The sequence below is a fragment of the Polyodon spathula genome, chromosome 45 (assembly GCF_017654505.1).
Source record: "Polyodon spathula isolate WHYD16114869_AA chromosome 45, ASM1765450v1, whole genome shotgun sequence".
NCBI classification, from domain to species: domain Eukaryota; kingdom Metazoa; phylum Chordata; class Actinopteri; order Acipenseriformes; family Polyodontidae; genus Polyodon; species Polyodon spathula.
In genome coordinates, this window is record NC_054578.1 from 544,292 (window position 1) to 549,692 (window position 5,401).

The following is a 5,401-nucleotide window of genomic DNA, read 5'->3' on the forward strand; positions in this document are numbered from 1 at the left end:
AACGCAACCGGAGCCAAGATGGCGAACCCTGCCGCCCAGCTTCTTCACACCCGCCTCTTCTCACCCCGGCACGGCTTCAACTGGGGGGGCGGGGAGGCAGCCAATCGGTCCGCAAGCCAGGGCGGGGGGGGGGGAAGGGGGGGCAGCCAATCGGTCCGTTGCCAGGGCGGGGGGGGGGGGGGGGGGGGGGGGGGGGGGGCAGAGGGGGGCAGCCGGGCGGGGGGGGGGGGGGGGGGGGGTTGGGTTTTTTTTTTTTTTTTTTTTTTTTTTTTTTTTTTGGGGGGGGGGGGTTGTTTCTGCAGCCTTTAACACTATTTTTTGTTCCTGGGTAGTAAGTGTTATTTCCTAATTGCTTATGCCTCAAAAGTATAGAAAATGGCTATTATTCCCAACTACTGTAAATTTACAGTATAATGGTAAATCTCGAAAAAACTACTGGCTTCTAAATCTTTTGTAGCCGTTTTTGTATTACTTTAGTATAAATACATGTTAATTTGGATTCACATGTTGTTTTTTTTCTGACTTTATGTGAACGAAAAGACACACATTTGCCCGTTTTCCCATTGGAAATAGTGATATTTTGAAATATCACTGTCCTGGTCACAAAAGCAAAGTTTGTGGGGGGAATAATAGCCATTTTACAAGTTGTGTTTTTAATAAAAGGCATGTTAATAAGGCGGTTTTCCCTTATGTATTTGTAATATTATATATATGTGGTTCAGTGAATTACAAGAAAGTAATTCCATCTAGGATTTCTGTGATATAATAAATTATGAAACCATGTTTAAACGTAAAGGCTAATTGTCGAAATAGTTTCTGCTTAATAAAAATGCCATTCCCTTTTTTGTTGGATTGGTGTGACTGCGGTTTCATTTACGAGTCAACAGTTTTCTGTGGATTCAGCCACACAACCTTAACCCTGCACCCTTGTGTGTATGTTTCCCGTCACACCTGACATCATCAACGACGTCGGGAATGACATCACTAATCACATGACAAATTCTCCCTGAAGACTGGCCATACAGACTGGGAAATCATAGTCCTTGTGACTGGTAACATGTCCAGTAACTGCATTAGCAAAGAAAAGGTTTTAACAAAATACAAAATAAAACGGCACAGTGGCCAAAACAAACAGACACGCAAAACAGACACAAAGCAAGTATCGTGCTGCACAGCAACCGTTATGTTTCAGCTTTCTGTTGCTCTGCCTCTGAGCACACCCTCCTCGATCGAGCACAGCTGCGGGTTTTTATATTGATGTGGCTGTCCTCAAACTGGCAAACAATTCTACAAAACATCAGTAAATAACCAAACAATACAACACAAATACTAAATAACAAAAACACACACAGCATACCCCAGCACAGCATGTTATACATAATGTACGCATGCACACGGTTTAATTGCCATTATATATCGTAACCCGTACGTTACTGTAAAGGTCATGTATTTAATCACATGCAGATCAATGTAATGTAAATCATTACTCAAACACTGGGGACAAAGTAGAATGTACAGAAACAGTACATTTCTATTAAGAGTGGAAATCTTTTAAGCAACTAATTTCGTATAACTGGAAATTCTGGCTGCTATTAAACTTTCAGATTTGCCATCGTGGTAGATTTTGACAGTTTCTGAGTTGGCGTTTATCACTCGGCGCATTCACAAAGACAAATTTCAGACGATTCTGTATTTTTACGTTTAATTTCAAACCCATTCAAATACATGTTTACTTAAGGACATGTGTCTGCTAAAACAGCATCTCATTCACAGTAACTTAGGGTAACTGGTATCCTAAAATGGCAACGCAGCCACTTGAACAAAGAAGAAGACCTTCTGAAAACGAGTTACAATCTTTATAATGTTTATCTGGCCCTTAAATTTGAATTTGGAATTTGAAAGGTTTACTAAATGAATTACACTTTAAAAATAATAATAATAATAATAATAATAATAATAATAATAATAATAATAATAATAATAATAATAAATCTATTTCTAAATAGTGCCTTTCATAGTGGAGCACCATCACAAAGTGCTTTACAAGATAAAACTCTATAATACTGTTATTTAAAAACACATACTTAGATAAAACACTCTGAACTGATTGAACTAAACTACAAACACTGAACGTTTAAACTCCAGAAAGCAAACGCACCCAGTAAATACTACACATTTTTAAAAGCAGCAGCATTGTACAATCTTTTTTTCTTTTCAGCCTACAGACTGCAGAACCACAGCCCTGCTGCATTTAAATATGTAATTTAGCCATGTGTGCGCTTAGCGCTCTCTCACCGTCAGCAGCCGCTTGGGTGTTTATAGTTCAACAGAAAGGAAGCGCACACCAGTACGGCTGTGGTTTTATTTGAAAGGAGATTCATCACTGGTGATTCAATTGCCAAGTCGCAAAGTACTACCCTGTGGTAAATAAACAATGATTATTTGGCTTGACATACTTCAATTTAATGCAGATCAATTCAGGAGGACAATCCTTACAATGGCTAGATCCCAGCTTAACGATGTTCTCCTCCAGCGTGTTCTCTTTAGAAACTTCCTCTGTGATGTGCACACACTCCAGTTCCACAGCCTCCTCTTTAATGCGGACAGCTTCAAGTTCAGGTACCTTTTTAATTTCAACAGATGTCAGTTCTGTAATTTCAATCAGACACACCACTCCTGATCACAGATTTCCTCTTGCGTGGAAACAGCTTCTATCACTGGCCCCTCCTCTGCTTCACTGAAAGCACGTCTCTCTTCAGGATCTGGGTGAAACAAACGTGCACAAGTTTCTAACCCTTCCCTTACTGCACGGGCTTTTCAGAACTCTACTGATAAATACACCGGGGTGATTCCAAGCTGACCTCCTTCTGGGGAGGTGGTTGCTCAAACCACTCAGTTTTATGGAATAAGAAATCTGTGCTCAGACACGCCCCCTTCTTTTCGGGTTCATTCTGCTCCTATCGGTCGCACTCGGCCATTGAAAGGTTTTCTTGGCTTTTCCCCAGAGAAAAAACGACTGGAGACCTGTGCTTTACATCTTTTTGATGAGGGTCTGACACTGGACTGGAAAGGGAAAATTGTAATGTCGGACCCGGTCCGACACAGGACCGCAAAGGGTTGAAAAGAACAAATAAACCACTATAGCCTAACTTATCAAACAGTATCATTTTTCCTTTGAGGGAATGCAATCAACAGGTGTTTAATCTAAAATGTATTTCAACAACAACACCACCACCACTGCACTCAATTCAGCTCCTTGTTATATTTATTAATCTGGTTATTGAGCGTTTCTCTTGCAGCATCTTACTGAGAATGCATGACAGGAAGAGGCAACACATCTTCAGCACAACTACAGAGCAACACGCTATACTGCAGTCAGAGCCTGTCAACAACAAATCTTGAGTGAGGTGTGAAGTTCAGAATTGAGCAAAGCTTAGCATTGACTTGAAAGAGCTGGAGACTTAGTTACTAATGGGAAGCGTAAGTTTTTGATCTGAAGCGATTAGGAGCAACACTATTTATCAAGCAAGTGTATTCTTTTGTTCAGTAAATATCTCTGTATTTTACTCAGTTTTAGTCCTGGTGTTTCGTGGACCTCATGTGACTGAGAATCTGTGAATTCTCTTGTGTCTCTCAAGGCCCAAAAATTGACTGAACTCTTGTGTGAATTTTATGGTGTCTTTTAAGGTTTGATAAATGACTGAAGTTCTTCAGACATTCGCGACACTGGTAAGATCTCTCTTTTTTGTGAGTCCGCTGGTGGATTTTCAAGGAACTCAAATATGTGAAACTCCTCCCACACTCAGTGCAGTGATACGGTTTCTCTCCTGTGTGAATGCGCTGGTGGGATTGAAGATTTCCAAATCGTGTGAAACTCTTCCCGCACACAGTGCAGTGATACAGTTTCTCTCCTGTGTGACTGCGCTGGTGACTTTTAAGCTGCGGCGAGCGACTGAAACTCTTCCCACATTCGAGACAGTGATAGGGTTTCTCTCCTGTGTGAATGCGCTGGTGTGACTGAAGATGTCCAAACTGTGTGAACCTCTTCCCACACACAGTGCAGTGATACGGCTTCTCTCCTGTGTGAATACGCTGGTGTTGTTTAAGCTGTGATAAACAACTGAATCTCTTCCCACAATCAGCACAGGAAAATGGATCCCCTTTAGCAGCTAGAAAAACAGAAGAGACAAAGGTTATTGGAAAGCATTCTTACACATTCACTCTTCAGCAGGGCTTCCCCTCATAACCATGACCAACTCCGAGAGTGAACTCTGATAAGAATACAGTCAAAACCGAATATCCCTCTAAACCCCAGAATGCCCGCCAGCGCCCACGTTTATTTATTTATTTTTTTAACATTCTGCAATAATCATTATCGCATCAACACAGTCAAATCACTCCTCTGTGTGCACAGAAGGGGTTCACTTAGGACCTGGAAGTGGAAATGACGTATGTTCCCATTTGAAGCTATCTCTGTTTGAACTGTACCAAAACAAAGATGGATGCGCCCAAAAAACAGGAACATGAAGAAAGTGTTCTCGAATCATTCTCGTCTGCCTCAGACATGGGTTTAAATCAGATACAAGAAAATATAAGTGAAATATAACTGGTATACCAACACTGCGAGAAAACCGCACAATGTTTTGTGATTGAATGGCGTGCTGAAAACAACCATTAGTTATTATTCGATATTAAATATCTGAAGATCTGTTTGATATGATTGGGGCTGGATTAACCACACTGTAGCTGGTTATTTTGGTTGTAAATAACGATGCAAGCTTTGTGGATACTTCTGTTTCAATTTCAATAATACTAAAAAAAGACACATAATAAGCTGCTTTATGTTTTACAGAAGGGGACCGTGCTTTCAGGAATGTCGTGCCACAGTGTAATATACGTTACTGAATGCGACCACATATTTGGTTGGAAAACAGACACCCCCTTTTATTCATCCCGTTTTCACTCTTTCTGTAGTAATGTTATCATTTTGCTTTGTTATTATTGCAGTTTTAAAGCCACACTTCTCCAGAAATGCACAGATTTAATCACTAATGTATTCATTGAATTTCTTCATTCAAAAACCGTATTTCAAAATATGAACACAACAAACCTTACAGTATAGGGCTATATGTTTGTAAATAATTTTACACAGTTTTAACTTTGCAAAAACTGTCAGGTCTGGTGTTATTTGAAAGAATGTCAGGTTTCCATGCAAGTGCTGTATTGAAATGTTTCTTCTGGTGACACTTAGCAGCCCGGCTGGGTTTGGCATCACCCACTGATGAGACATGTGATCCCAGCAACACTATAAAGCTGTGGGAGCAGCACAACTGCAAACAGTCTACCAGAGACAGGGAAAGATCTAACAGCATTGGAAACAGGCATGATAGTGGGTGCACAT